At 41.8% G+C, this 14,977-nt stretch overlaps 1 protein-coding gene across 1 annotated transcript in view; it reads right to left on the reverse strand.

Moving 5' to 3' along the window:
- Positions 1 to 8,049: 8,049 nt before the first annotated feature.
- Positions 8,050 to 14,977, reverse strand: part of tfr1a (transferrin receptor 1a) — a 104,049-nt gene continuing 97,121 nt past the window's right edge. The window contains exon 19 of the transcript XR_014554280.1: positions 8,050 to 8,081. The gene's annotated coding sequence lies outside the window, so the exon portion shown is untranslated. The remainder of the gene's footprint in view (positions 8,082 to 14,977) is intronic.

The raw sequence follows: 14,977 nt of genomic DNA on the forward strand, positions 1-14,977 counted from the left end.
AGGTCGCTTTCTGTAAAAGGAGTAGAAGATGTGTGTATAGCAGGTGTGATGTGTTAGGTAATTGTGGCTAACCTCTTACAAAAGAATGGCTGTGCCTATAGGAGAGCCTTTGAAGAACCTTTTTTTTCTACATGGCAGCAATTAAGGTTCTTCATCTACAAGGACAGCCAAAGAACCTTTTCTAGTGTATGGCTGACCACGTGGCCTGCTAGATAGGATAGAGGAACAAGAGGTGTAGATAACAACCTTCATCACCATAGTCAAAATCATCATCACAACCACCAATGTCATCATCAGCATTGTGTTTTCAAGACAAAATTGCTCTTGTGTATCATGAAGCTGATCACACACACACACACATACACACACACACACACACACACACACACACACACACACACACACACACACTGAAAAAGCATGTGATGCTGAGGCACTTCATCAATGACACTCTCCACTTGCCTTTTTTCTATTTTTTCCCTCCACAGGCTGCGTTGTCCATGGGCTCGAATCCCAGTCCCCACAGTCTCTCCGTCATACCAACGCAGGCACACCGGAGCCAGAGCTACTGGTGTTTATACATGTAATTCGATTAAGCACAACAGAGAGCAGCGTTCGAGAAATCTGTCCCTGGATACCTCTCACACACCAATACACACCGACACATGCATTCGCACACAAACTTATACAGTACAGTAGCTTACCCAATTCCCTTCTCACAGGCAGGGAGGTTTCTGAGAGTGGTACTTGATCCTGGAGAATTCCATTGAATTATATGGTAGAGAATCTTACAGTAAAGAGAGCCTTTTAAGGAGTTACAGTGCCATCTATCTAACCCATCTACTATGGGCTTGCCTGAATATGTTTAGGGAGGTGGGGATGTCTTTGATCAGATCCTCATCATCAACATCAGAATGTCTGTGATATTATCATTATTGTTATCACACTCACCATCATCATCACTAGCGCTTGTTTCTTGTGTTAGAAAATGTCATCTCATTAGCAGTTTTCCTCCACCCTCGCATGCCTGGAAAGTCTACGACGACATGCTGAATAGTTGAATAGTTTCATACGGCGCATTAGAGTGACCGATCATACCAATGTGTCAAACAATGTGATCCGAAGACTATCAGTGTATAGAAATAGCAGTGTCTTGCTGATTCACTTTTGACTTGTTCAGCCTACAAACTTCATGTCCAACAAAACATTTTTGGGGATTACAATACGGTAAAATAGCAGTACTAAACAATTTCGGTTATTTCTCTATTTATTTTTCCAAAATCAAGGGAAAGTAACATGGACATAACATGGTAAAATGGGCAATATGAGTTTTTTGGGGTAGTGACTGGTGAAATTGGAGGATAGGCGCGGACTGCACAGTGACGGCAAAGCTTGTTTCAAACATTGTCTAAGACAAATTATTTTAACCTAAAACGTTTATTAAAGACATTTCAACTAAAATACTATGGGGAATGGGACCAGTTCATCGAGGGAATAGCTGAGCAGTGTGCAGGATAGGCTCATCATGGATAGATGGTAAAGAGATAACTCAATGCTTCCACTCAGGGCAGGACATGATTTTACTGCACATGTGATTGTGTGTCTATGTGATTGACTCTACATACAGTAATGAGAGGAATTGACATGGCTACCACAGTGCTTGGAGAGGAAACAATAATGCCCCAGGGGATGAGAGGGCACGTGGCTAGAGGGGACGTGGCTAGAGGGGACGTGGTTAGAGGGGACATGGTTAGAGGGGACGTGGCTAGAGGGGACATGGTTAGAGGGGACATGGTTAGAGGGGACATGGTTAGAGGGGACATGGTTAGAGGGGACGTGGCTAGAGGGGACATGGTTAGAGGGGACGTGGCTAGAGGGGACATGGTTAGAGGGGACGTGGCTAGAGAGGACATGGTTAGAGAGGACATGGTTAGAGGGGACATGGTTAGAGGGGACATGGTTAGAGGGGACATGGTTAGAGGGGACATGGTTAGAGGGGACGTGGCTAGAGGGGACATGGTTAGAGGGGACATGGTTAGAGGGGACATGGTTAGAGGGGACGTGGCTAGAGGGGACATGGTTAGAGGGGACATGGTTAGAGGGGACATGGTTAGAGGGGACGTGGCTAGAGGGGACATGGCTTCAGTTTATTGTCAGGAGAGAGTTGACACTAGTACTTGGAGTGGAGTGGTCATTATCTCTTGATATTCGACAAAGCTATATATTTGGTGTGAGCCCTGTCATCGTAAGACCTTAATTTTACACTGAAACGAAGTAAAAGTGTGTGTCTGTGAGCCGTTTTTGTGTGTGTAACGGTCAATAATGAATATTATCATGATTATGTCACATAGAATTAGGATCTACTGTTATTACCCAGTTCGTTGTATAGCATTTACATTATATATCAGCAATAGAATGGTGATGAAGAGAAAACTAATAGACATAGAGAAGTGCAGTTAATAATATATGTATTTCAGCAATCAAGTAAATAATATATGTAATTCAGTAAACAAACACAACAGAGTCCATATGCAATCACAAAGCCCCACCCTAAATGTCCAACCATCCACTGGCTTTTTCCCTACTCAAGTCCAAATCCCGCCCTAATCAACTCAATCCCAATAGAAAACGGGTCCGTCTGTGACGCAACTCCAGACAAAATAATCCCTGCAAATTTATAATCCAAACAAAAAGGAACCTTTGCCAGCTTTAAAAAAGAAACAAATAGAGTCTTGGCAAATACCCACTGGCTGGGCAAAAGAAAATACAAAAAACTGAAGGGATCTCACCCGATCTCTGCCGTCGTAACTCCAATATCTCTGCTCCTATATTCCTAGCCAATGTTCGTATATACAAGGCCAACATTTCACCGCGGATCTCTATCCACCGGTTCTCCCCAACATGTTATATTTCATTTAGTCGGCTTTTAGATTAACAGACCAGACATACCCTTCATGTTAATTGGGAAATTTACTTACTTAACGTGCATAGTTAGGCCTTCTCTGAAGGGGCTCTTTTTCCCCCATAATAATAATGTGTGACCTGTACAGGCTACCTTTGACTGATACATGTCAGGTGTGTGAGCCATTTGAATGCATTGTGTGTGTGTGTGTGTGTGTGTGTGTGTGAGCCGTTTGAATGCATTTTGTGTGTGTGTGTCTGTGTGTGTGTGTGTGTGTGTGTGTGTGTGTGTGTGTGTGTGTGTCTGTGTGTGAGCTGTAGTGCACACGTTTTTATTTCTATTTTATCAAAATTCAAGGGAGAACCATCCTCCTCGTCCTCAATGGATTAGGCTCCACTGGTGTGCACAAATTACTAAAGCGTGTGCATGAATTACTAACATGTGTGCATAAATTAATATAAAGCGTGCACACAAATTCATACAAAATGTGTGCACAATTATATAAAAAGGTCTGCGTTCCCTAGTCCCCTCCCCTGTTAGCAACTAGTGATTGGCAGGCAGTGTCAGCAGTCTCTGCAATCACAAACCATTCTCGCTCTCATTGTTATTTTAGCGATTATTTGGAGGGAAGGACAGATGGATCTTTTCAAGCATCCTTCACAGCTCTTGTGGACAGATGGATCTTTTCAAGCATCCTTCACAGCTCTTGTGGACAGATGGATCTTTTCAAACATCCTTCACAGCTCTTGTGGTGGCTTTCAGCAGCACTTCATGTCTTCACAACTCGTCTCTGCCGTCGCATTGAGGTCGCCCACCGATGCGATGGCAGCATGAACCTTTTAAACACTAAACTACTGTATCACTACAAAATATGGCAAACATATGTATACACACAGGACTTATGATATAACATCCTGATCTGTCACATGGTGGTGCTATAATCTCTCTCTCTTGATCTGATTGACTTAGAGTCATGACATTTCACACAAATGGTCAGAGGTATGAGTTCAATCTAATCATGCGCAAAGTACTCCACAAACAAAGCAGGGAAGCTGCTTTCAGGTATTATGCACAGACATTGTGGATATGCGCTGCCCATATGCGCTGCCCATGCATATCAAACAGGCAGGCTCTGTGGACATATTTAAAAAAAGAGCTTAAAACATACCTTTACTGGAAGGCTTTTAGCTAGCCCATTTTTAGCTTGTGCTTTTTTTTAAAGTTTTTATTTTGTTTATTTTCTTAAATTTATTTCTACAAATTTATTTTCATTTATTTTCATCTATGCTGTTGTATTTATTTGTTCTTGCCATATTTATTTGTTCTTGTTTTAATGCTTCAAATGTGAAGCAATTTGAGCTGCATTTTATGTATGAAAGGTGCTATACATATAAAATGTATTATTATTATTATTATTATTATTATTATTATTATTATTTATTAACCTAAGCTATGGCTGTGTTTGACCACATGGATTGAGTTTTTAGCTTGTATCTTGTTTTAGCTAATCTAATTATTATTATACATTTTACATGGAAAGACTTTTGTCCATAGATAATGTATAGCAATTTTCATGCAGATCCAGCACCAGGAAGATGTTTAAAGTATGTTGCCACATTGAAAATAGAATAGAATGAGAATAGAATTTCTCAAACTTGCAATAACGTTTCATCAAGCCTTAGGTACTTTAGAAATGATAACAAAACATCAGTCATTCAAAACACATGATGGCCACTTTTTTATTTAATTGGTGCCATGTGAAATATGTGGTGCGATATTTTGCCCCCGGCATGGATGCTTGCAGCTATATTATTTATTTATTCATGTTCACTCCAAAAGCTGTGAACCACACAGCGATTCATTTGATGTTGAATAATTTACTGTCACAGCAAAAAAAATGCATGCACTGAAACCTGTCTGAAGTCATTCTGGTCTTCTCATCTTTTACACCTCAATAACCGGTTGAAGCCCACTGCATCAACAGGACAATGCTCTCATCCTGGAAAAGATGTGTTGGGGCCACTTTACTATGTAGCCTACCAAGAGTAATCAATGTAAATGTGATTTATTCACTGTCCATGTATTGTTGTGGTATGGATACTATATTACCAAAACAAAAATAGGCTATATGCTAGTGGACGGCAGCACAGTGTTACCGGTACTTTCATTGCACCACACATTCAGGAGGTAAAGTTAACCACACCTGCTGCAGCGTGAGCTCTTTGATGGAAAGGTGAGTTATATCCACTTAAATCCTGAACTCTTTTAATGAAAAAAGTGAGCAATCTCCTTTAAAGCGGTGACCTTTGATGAGGCAAACGAATGTCTTAAAAGCTGTAAGGAGGGAAAGGGCAAAAGCAGTGAACTGTCAGCCAAATATTCAAATCTTTTTTTCAAAGTGAGCACATGAAAGCTGCTCTTACATGGCCAAAAATTACTGTGTTTGATTGGTGAAATCAAAAAGGCAAGGATAAATATTCAAAGGTAAATATACTGATTACAAAGCAAGCAAACAGACACACACATACAATACACACGTCTTGTATGCACGCACGCACTTGTGTGTATGTGTTCTAAATCCAAATTTGTTGTCTGTGGAGTTTTTTATTTTTTACTTTGCACTCATAAGCCTTGTTGAAATATAACTTATATCTCTTTCTCTGTCTTACCCACTGCAGAGCTGGTCATACAGCTTACCAATAATAACTGAGAATAAATACAATTCATTGTAAAACTGCGGAGCATATCAAATAATTACCGGAGCAAATAATAATGTTACCTTGGTTAGAGGACTTTCTCAAACATATCTGGCACGCAGGAATTGAACACCTGAGTCAATCTGCCACACTCAACAAAACAACCACTGACGACACAGAAATTATGATGAGGACTGGATATGGGGAAATTATACAAAACACATTACATTGACTTGCTCTTCTGTCATTAAATGCTTGATGCGCACCTACCCTCTGGAAAATATATTCATAAAACTACTTGTCTTCCATTTGTTGTCCCCCACGATGAAAGAGGGGACTATGGATCTCTGTCCGTATGTCACACGCTTCTGTCCGTTTGTATATCATATCTCCGACACCACGGGGACAATTTTTACTGAACTTGGGTGAATGATGCGTCTTGCCATAGAGATGTTTAGGAGTTTCGGAGTTTCAAGGTGACGACAATTCATCTCATGATGGTGCGGATGGTGATGAGTTGTCATTAAAAACATCATAATAGAGTGCAAAAAGGAAAGCACACCTCAGTCTGCACCTTTTGGCCAATTGATTGTTTTCAAATAATACTGTCAAATCCTTGGGAATGCTCTACAAGCTCCAGGAGATAAGGTGGTACCTATACGAGAACCATCATTATTATCTCCATCATAATTCATTAACATCTCATATTGATCATGGAACAGTCTTCTCTAGCACCAGTGGCTTGTTACCGTACTGTGCACTGTACAGTATTGGTGGATAGCTGTCGATGTATGGGCTTTGCTGTAGACTACAGTAATGGTGCTCGGCTATGCCCTATCTCCTTCTCTGTGGGAATAGCCTCCTGTGTTTAGCACTGTGGGAGCTGATTGGAAGGCAATGTTCTCTCTGTCCAGGAAAAAAGAACAAGGAAAAACAGAGAAGAGAAAGTGTTGATTTGTTTGTCTGAGCAGAAAGAGGGAGAGGAGGTGAGAAGAATCTGGCCTCCCTGATGATCTAGACCCTTATCTCTCTCTCCTCCTCAACTACACCTCATCTGCATCAGCTGCTAAAGCCTTATACTACCATTCCAAAATTCAATCCTATGTCTTTGACCCATGGAAACTGTTCTCCACATTTTCCTCACTCCTCAACCCTCCTCCCTCCTCTCTGTCTGCCGATGACTTTGTCACCTATTTTGAAAAGAAGGTTGATGACATTAGCAGCTCCTTCCCTCTACCTCTCACCAACAATGCTACCTCTCCTCCCAAACCCACTGTGCAACACCCAGTCTCTGGTTTATCAGATTTCTCCGCTCTCTCCCCTGAGGATGTTCTAAAGCTGGTCACATCCAAGCGGGCAACCACCTGCCCCCTTGATCCTATCCCCTCCCCCTTTCTCCAATCCATCTCCAATCCACCTCCTTCCGTTCCTTACCACCTTAATCAATTCCTCTCTATCCACAGTATCTGTCCCAGCTGCCTTCAAGAGAGCCAGAGTCAAGCCTCTTCTCAAGAAACCAACTCTTGACCCGTCTACTGCCCATAACTACAGACCGGTATCCCTTCTCTCCTTCTTATCTAAAACCCTTGAACGTGCTGTCTCTAACAAACTGTCTAACTACCTCCTTCAAAACAACTTCCTTGACCCTCACCAATCCGGCTTTAAAGCTGGGAACTCTACTGAAACTGCTCTCCTCTCTTCACTCCGCTCAAGCTTCCTCCCTCTCTGTTCTCATTCTTCTGGACCTGTCTGCTGCATTTCACACAGTAAACCACCCAATCCTTCTCTCCACCCTCTCAGAATTGGGCATCTCTGGCTCTGCACTCTCCTGGTTTGCATCCTACCTGGCCGGTTGCTCCTACCAGGTAGAGGATCGCTGTCCTCTCCACAACCCCTCACCACTGGTGTCCCCCAGGGCCCTGTCCTTGGGCCTTTACTGTTCTCTCTCTATACCAAATCTCTCGGCTCTGTAATTTCTTGGACCCCCTTTTGCCTTCAGAACTGCCTTAATTCTTTGTGGCATAGATTCAACAAGGTGCTGGAAACATTCCTCAGAGATTTTGGCCCATACTGACATGATAGCATCATTGCTGCAGATTTGTCGGCTGCACATCCATGATGCGAACCTCCCCTTCCACCACATCCCAAAGGTGCTCTATTGGATTGAGATCTGGTGACTGGAGGCCATTGGAGTACAGTGAACTCATTGTCATGTTCAAGAAATCAGTTTGAAATGATGTGGGCTTTGTGACATGGCGCGTTATCCTGCTGGAAGTAGCCATCAGAAGATGGGTACACTGTGGTCATAAAGGGGTGGACGTGGTCAGCAACAATACTCAGGTAGGCTGTGGCGTTTAAACAATGCTCAATTGGTACTAAGGGGCCCAAAGTGTGTCAAGAAAATATCCCCCACACCATTAGATATTTGCGTTAACGAGCAGTTGAACAGGTGTACCTAATAAAGTGGCCGGTGAGTGTATTTGCTGAGTAACTAACAAACTTGCAAACTTGAAAGGAAATTGGCAAGAAAATCATTCTAAAATTCACAGCATAAATGGAAGGAGGGAGCTGGAAGAGAGAAATGGTGATTTATTTATTTTTTAAAGAAGCTCTCATCCCACATCTGTAACGTCTTGTCCTGTTTCTTAGTTTATGTTTGTCTTATCTTTGTACCTATGTGTCATACGTCCCAGCATTTCCTTGTGATAAGTATTCTCCTTTTTGATTATCTGCCTACCTATTGACTGCCTACCTGTGTACCGAACCTTTCTGAAAGTAAAGACTATTCTATTGGATTTAAGTTTTTGTCTCCGAGTCATGCATTTGAGTCTTTCGCCTGAGTACTCCTGCCATTACAACATCAAATGTCCCTGCCTCCCTTGCTTTTCATCCCTCTCCTTCTCATGGCCACTGATGACCCACTGCTCACTGTGGATCTCAGCCCTAATGGAGCATGTAGGGAGAGGAGGGAGCGATCGATACCTGCTTAATCGGGCATCACATTGCTACTGAGGGTAATGGGTGGAAAGCTACTTGCTTCAAGTAACTGCCAGGCCACATGATCACCTATATTGTATTTGACCCTTGATATTCATTACTTGTAATTCATGCATCCAACCTTTTGACACAGAGGGTGTGTCCCAATAGTCTGTCCTCTATTCCTTTTCACTTCCTTCTCAAAACGCATGGGAGGAAAGTATTATAATAAGGTTCTAATAATAAGGTTCTTCTCTTCCATTGCTTTTTGAGAAGGAAGCAGGGAAAGAGGATGCGAAGAATGGAAAAATGACTATTGGAATGCAACCAAACTGGTTGCAACACAACTGATGTCGTGGTAGCTGTACTCAGCCATATGTCAGCCATGATACTCCTTGAACCACCCCAATCTCACGTTGCAGAGATCTCAGAAGTGATGTTGACATCTGTAAGATAGAAGATGGCTGCACTTGAACAAGTTTAATGATGTCCCTCTAATGCTGGGTTTAGTGACCCAATAAAATACTGTGGAGCAATCGAGTGTGCCAATGAGAAGAGAAAAATAGTCCATATTTATGTAGCCCGTATTTAGTTTTTAGTATTTAATGCTATAATTGCACTGTCTGCCTTACCTTTTTGCACCTCACCTAACTGCAAAGACATTTACAACTGCACCTCGCCTGTATATAATACTGCTAATGTTGTATGTTGTATGTGTATGTTATGTGTGATACCCCTATGTCTGTACGCTACTTGGAACCTGAATTTCCCCCTGGGATAAATAAAGTTTCTATCTATCTATCTATCTATCTATCTATCTATCTAAAAGGGTCAGTGCTGTGGGAATCTTTCTCTCATTTGTTTCAGCCTGAGGGCTTTCAAGGGTCCATAGTACTATATCATTGACGTTTCAATGACAATATCAGCTGCAAATTGTTAATAGAGGGCTCATTTGAAAATGAAGACAATATCCACAGTGTACCGCTGTCATATGCGTAAATGGAAATCAATTCCATTAAAAAAACATTGTGTGTGTGTGAGTGACTCCGGGAATTACATTTAAATGAAAACATCCATGATACAGAAATCAGCATGCAGAAATCCAATTATATAGATGGAAGGAGAGAGGTATTATCGAAACAAGTATGCCAATGACACGCTTGAGAAGTTATCCATAACTTGTAAGGTCATTCTTGTCTTATTCTGTAGACATAGTAGGATACGGTTTATATCAGATACACTGCAGCTAGTGACGGCTGTGTATGAGATAAGTGAGGGATGTCACTGCTGCCTTTGTTAAAGTGCTGGCCTACTGTAGCTGTGTTTTTTCTATTGTATTTTTTCCAGAGTATGGTTCACTTCTTTTTGTAAAGCGTGAAGCATTCTCATGTGCTCAATGATTTATTTATTTTTTTCCTAGCAAAGGTTCAATTTCCTAGCACGCAGGACCCTATGTTGGTGCACCAGGGTGCCCTGCTATGTGTCAATATGATAGCGGTCGTGACATCACCTTGACAACACAAGTCTCTCCAATCTGTCTCCTCATAACTGTGTTGATTTTCCATTGTGGTCCTGTTGATTGGGTCCCCAGGTACCTCACTCCACTCAGCCACTTTTGAGTGTGTGTGTGTGTGTGTGTGTGTGTGTGTGTGTGTGTGAGCTGTGGTGGAAGCTTACTTGAAGAGTGTGGAAAGGGTTCTAATAGGGTACCTACTATAACCATAGACAGGACCCATTGCTGAGTTTGAGTACAGCCTGAGAGGTTGCGCCCCTCATCTTCACACACACACACACACGCACAGGTGCACACACACACCCGCACATGTATTAAACACACACGCACAGGTGCACACACACACACACATTTATTAAACACACACGCACAGGTGCACACACACACAAATGCAACATAGGCCACAGGTTAGTATGTGTGTATAGTATTTCACTTCACTACCACACAGTATCATTATTGATCTATGAACTGTCTCAAGAAGAAAGAGGGAGAGAAAGAGAGGAATAAGGGAGTGAGACGTATGGGGCTGCTCTGAGATTAAACTTTGTGAGAGTAAAGAGTGACATTAAAAGGGAAGGCAGTGGTATAGTAATCCACACAGTAAATCACAGCTTGAAAGCACTGATGATACCAGTGTCCATTTCACAGCAAACTATCTCCCCCCCCTCCCTCTCTCTCTCTCTCTCCCTCTCCTCAGCCTGCCAAGTGTTCATGTGGTGACATCACAAGGTGATTGTTTACGCATCGCTGCGTTTCAAGGGAAAGAGGTGGAGAGGAATAAATAATGAGAGAGGAGGGGTAGAGAGAGAGAGAAACAGAGAGAGCAAGAGATTACAATGCCTTTTACAATGCATCCGTAACTTCCATAATACATTTTTAACTAAGACTTAATACGATAACGAAACAGATATGTAATGTGCTTTTAGGGGTGTAGAGAGTGAATGAAGGTTAATTGATAGATCATATGTAGATAGTACATCCTGACACTGAATAGCAGTGTGATCAGTGTAATGAACCATCACAACTAGTGATGACTAAAGAGACATCTACTGTCCTAGGTGCTGCTGCAGTAGTGAACATCTTTGGTTAGAAGTGGAATCTGGGTTTGCTGCTTTTAGTGTTAACTTAATGGGTCAATTGCATCCAAAATTCAGAATGGGATGACCATTAACTGGTCTCTTGTTAAATCAGATAGAGGTGTGTGAGAGATTATCCGAAACTAGCGCATCAATTGGTATACACCTGGGGCTCATCTTTTTATTAGATAATCCAGTTGCTACCAAACATTTGCAAGCAACATGACCCCTCCAGAGGACCCCTTCTAACAGGCCTGCTTTTTTCATCATAGTTGGAGAAAATCCTATTTCTTTCCATTTTCACAACTATTTCATTGAATCCAATTCAAGATAATTCTGATGGTGATATAAAGTCAACATAGAAGCCAAACATACTAACTTACTGAACATTTGAGTAGATAAAAAGCAGGAGAGAATTGGAATAGAAAACATGAAAAAAAGAGAAAACGTTTTCATAAAACATGAAAACGTTTGATATATTTTGCATACAGTGGGAGTGAACTTAGGGTTCAGGGTATAAATATGCAATGTAGAAAACAAGCCTCCACAGTTTAATACTTTATTCCCCTCCCCCCCGCACACGGATGCTCGCACGCACGCACGCACACACACATGCACGCACGCAATGCGCGCGCGCGCACCCACACACACACACACACACACACACACACACACACACACACACACACACACACACACACACACACACACACACACACACACACACACACACACACACACACACACACACACACACACACACGGCCTAAAGCAGGAGTCGTTCCCCAGATGGGACAAGATACACTCTTATCTCCCCTCTCTATTTGCTCCTCTCCCCTCTCTCTCAGCTCTGCAAAAAAGGTAATCATTTCTCTGGGATATCCACTGAACAATGCTTCCTACATCTCATAATGATCGGGACCACAGAAAATGCTAAGTGACATTAGATTTTATTGCCTGAGATTCATTTTAAATCATTCTTAGGAATCCCACTGTATCGTAAAAAAAAAAAATCATTGAGGAAAACCTGACTTCATTTTATAACAAGACAAAGGCCAAGTCATTTTTTATCAATATACTCAACATATAGTATGGTGTGTGGCAATGTTGATGTAGATATCAAGGCCTTTTCTGTCAGATTTGCTTGACTTAAACCTGTTTGCTCTTTGGGGAGCATAGGTCATACATACATTTGCTCCATCTTTTCAAGGATGCTTTTTTTTGTTCTGCCTCCACAGGCCGTTACTGGGTCTTCCTGGTTTTCTTTTTCCCTGTGAATTCCAGGTTAGGGTCTGTCTGGTTGTGTTGTTTGGTGGTTTACTCAAGGCCCCATGTCCTGCGTTAAATTTGCTCTTGTTGTGTAGTACCCCAGAGCTCTTTGTTTCTTATGGTGTTTGGCCAGTATATTCCCAGGATGTATCATAGGCATTTGTTTATGAATGTTTGTAGTTTATGAATGTTTGTAAGTTATTGCTTGTTGTTTTTGTGGTTTTCCATGTTTGTGCCCCGTATAGTAAAACTGATTTGACATCCACTACAGTACTTTTCCGTCCAGGTTTATGGTGTTATCTGTGCTTTGGTTGATGCTCATCGCCTTGGATTTTGACTTGTTGATGTTGAGTCCCCTCGTAGCTGCAGTGGTAGCCAGTTTTTAGGTTTTGTTCTGCATCTGTTGTGTGTGTGATATCAGGACTATGTTATCAGTGAAGTCTAGATCCTCTAGTTGGCACTAGAGTGGCCACTGTATTCCGAGGTTTTTGACATTTTGTGGTTTCCTTCATTATCTGGTCTACTGCCATGAGAAAGAGGAAGAGGGCCAGCAGGCAGCCCTGTCAAACTCCTGTGCTTACGTTGCAGCTGTCTGTAAGAGGTCTGTTGTGTATTACTTTTCAAGATGATTGTAGGTATAGCTGTTGGGTGATGATCATGAACTTCTTCGGTATGCCATAGTGTGCCATCAGCTTCCACAAGGTTTCTCGATCCAGACTGTTGAATGCTTTTTGGAAGTCAATGAATGTGAGGTGTAGAGCTGTGTTCTATTCCAGGGTCTGTTGCGGAGCGTGGCGATGTGGTCAGTGCATGATCTGTCCTGTCGGAAACTTGCTTGTTGGTCTCTGAGTTCTTTGTCCAGTGATTCTGAAAGACTTTCCCTGGCACGGATAAAAGCATTATGAAAATCGAAATGATTCAGTTTTAAAAAAGAAAAATCACCCATTGCACACACACATCTTGAATTTATATAAACCAGGATGAATCAAAGCTTATTTGTCAGGGGAACTGGTATAAGCAGTTTTACTTTACTGTTGTTGTTGCAATCTTTAAGGTTGTCTTTTTTGGGAAGCTTTACCAGGTATCGTTCTGTCCAATTGTTACTTTTTCTTCATTCCAAATCTGTCCAAAGAGTTGGTGTAATAAGACAGTTGCTTTCTCGGAGTGTGCTCTGATGGCTTCTGAACCTAGGGCCGCGTTTATAACCGTATAGAAATAGAAATGGCAGTGAAGTGGATGCAATATTATTTGCAGGTTTGGGTAGGACAATAGGATAAGGAATATAAGACATTGCATGGGAAGAAGTCACAGACAGCTGCTGTGAACGCAGTGAGCTCATGGTAGAGGCACCAAAACGGCGCATAACTAGGAAGCCAGTGCGAAGGCCGCTTGTGGAGAAATGTGCACCACGGCCCTTTCCCCCTCCAACCAACGGATCATGGCACTTATTTAACACCAGTAAGTAGTGGCAGATGCGGGGGGAAACAGATGCCCCTTTAGAAAACCTGTATTCTCCACATGGAAATCACAATTAATTACCGCAAATTAGGCAACAATGTCGGCCTAATAAAAGCAAAATATAAATAATAATGTGTCTAATTACATCTGTGTGTCTAATTACATATAATGTTAATGTCTAATTACACACAATAGACCAACATCAATAATGATGAGACACTAGAGATTGGTTGATGTTTATGTCAGGTTCCCAGGTGCGTGCTTGGCGACATCTTTTTTTATTTCTTGTTTATTGGGCTTATTGATATTGATCTGCATGGGGTGTTCTACTGGGGGGATGTTGGCTGGCTCTGTTGGTATAGGCCTGTTCAGCTACCTGAAGTGTTCTGCCCATCTCCACTGGTCTTCTTGTTTTGTAAGTATTTTGCTGCTTTATTCAATGATTGGTCCATCAGGGTTTGCGTTTCCCTGCCAGTTTCCATGTGGTTTCGTAGTTTCCTCATGTTGCATTGAGCTTGTGTTGCTAAATTGTTTATGAATTGCTTCTTGTCTTTTTATATGCTCTTTTTCATTTGTTTGTCTGCCTTTTTATTGTGCTTTTGATTTTGCTGTTCTTGTACTGTTTTGGGGCTTTGCTTTGCCTGTTTCATGGTATGTATATTCAGTTCTTTGTGCTGTCTTGTTCTCTTGCCACTTGTTCCTCCTCCAGGTTGTGTTTTCATAAGTTTACCCTCATCATCAAACTTTCTTCTAAAAGATTTTGGACCCCACACATTGGTCATATACAGTGCCCTCTATTGGGACAGTCAAGCATTTTTATTCTTCCTTTGGCTCTACACTCCAAGAATTTGGATTTGAAATGAAACAGTTGATATGAGGTTAAAGTACAGATTGTCAGCTGGTTATGGTTATGGTTAAACAGTGTGACGCCACTGGCTATGAGAGTAATATGAGAGTAATATTTGTTGGTTGTCCCACCCACCACCCCAGCCTCCACCCGCTCGGTCATTCTGTATTTAACCTACCTACGGTTGATAAGTCAAGGGAGCTGTACAGAGCGGAGCCATCCAATTACGCCAAACTTAAA

The sequence above is a fragment of the Argentina silus genome, assembly GCF_951799395.1.
Source record: "Argentina silus genome assembly, chromosome: 1".
NCBI lineage: Eukaryota > Metazoa > Chordata > Actinopteri > Argentiniformes > Argentinidae > Argentina > Argentina silus.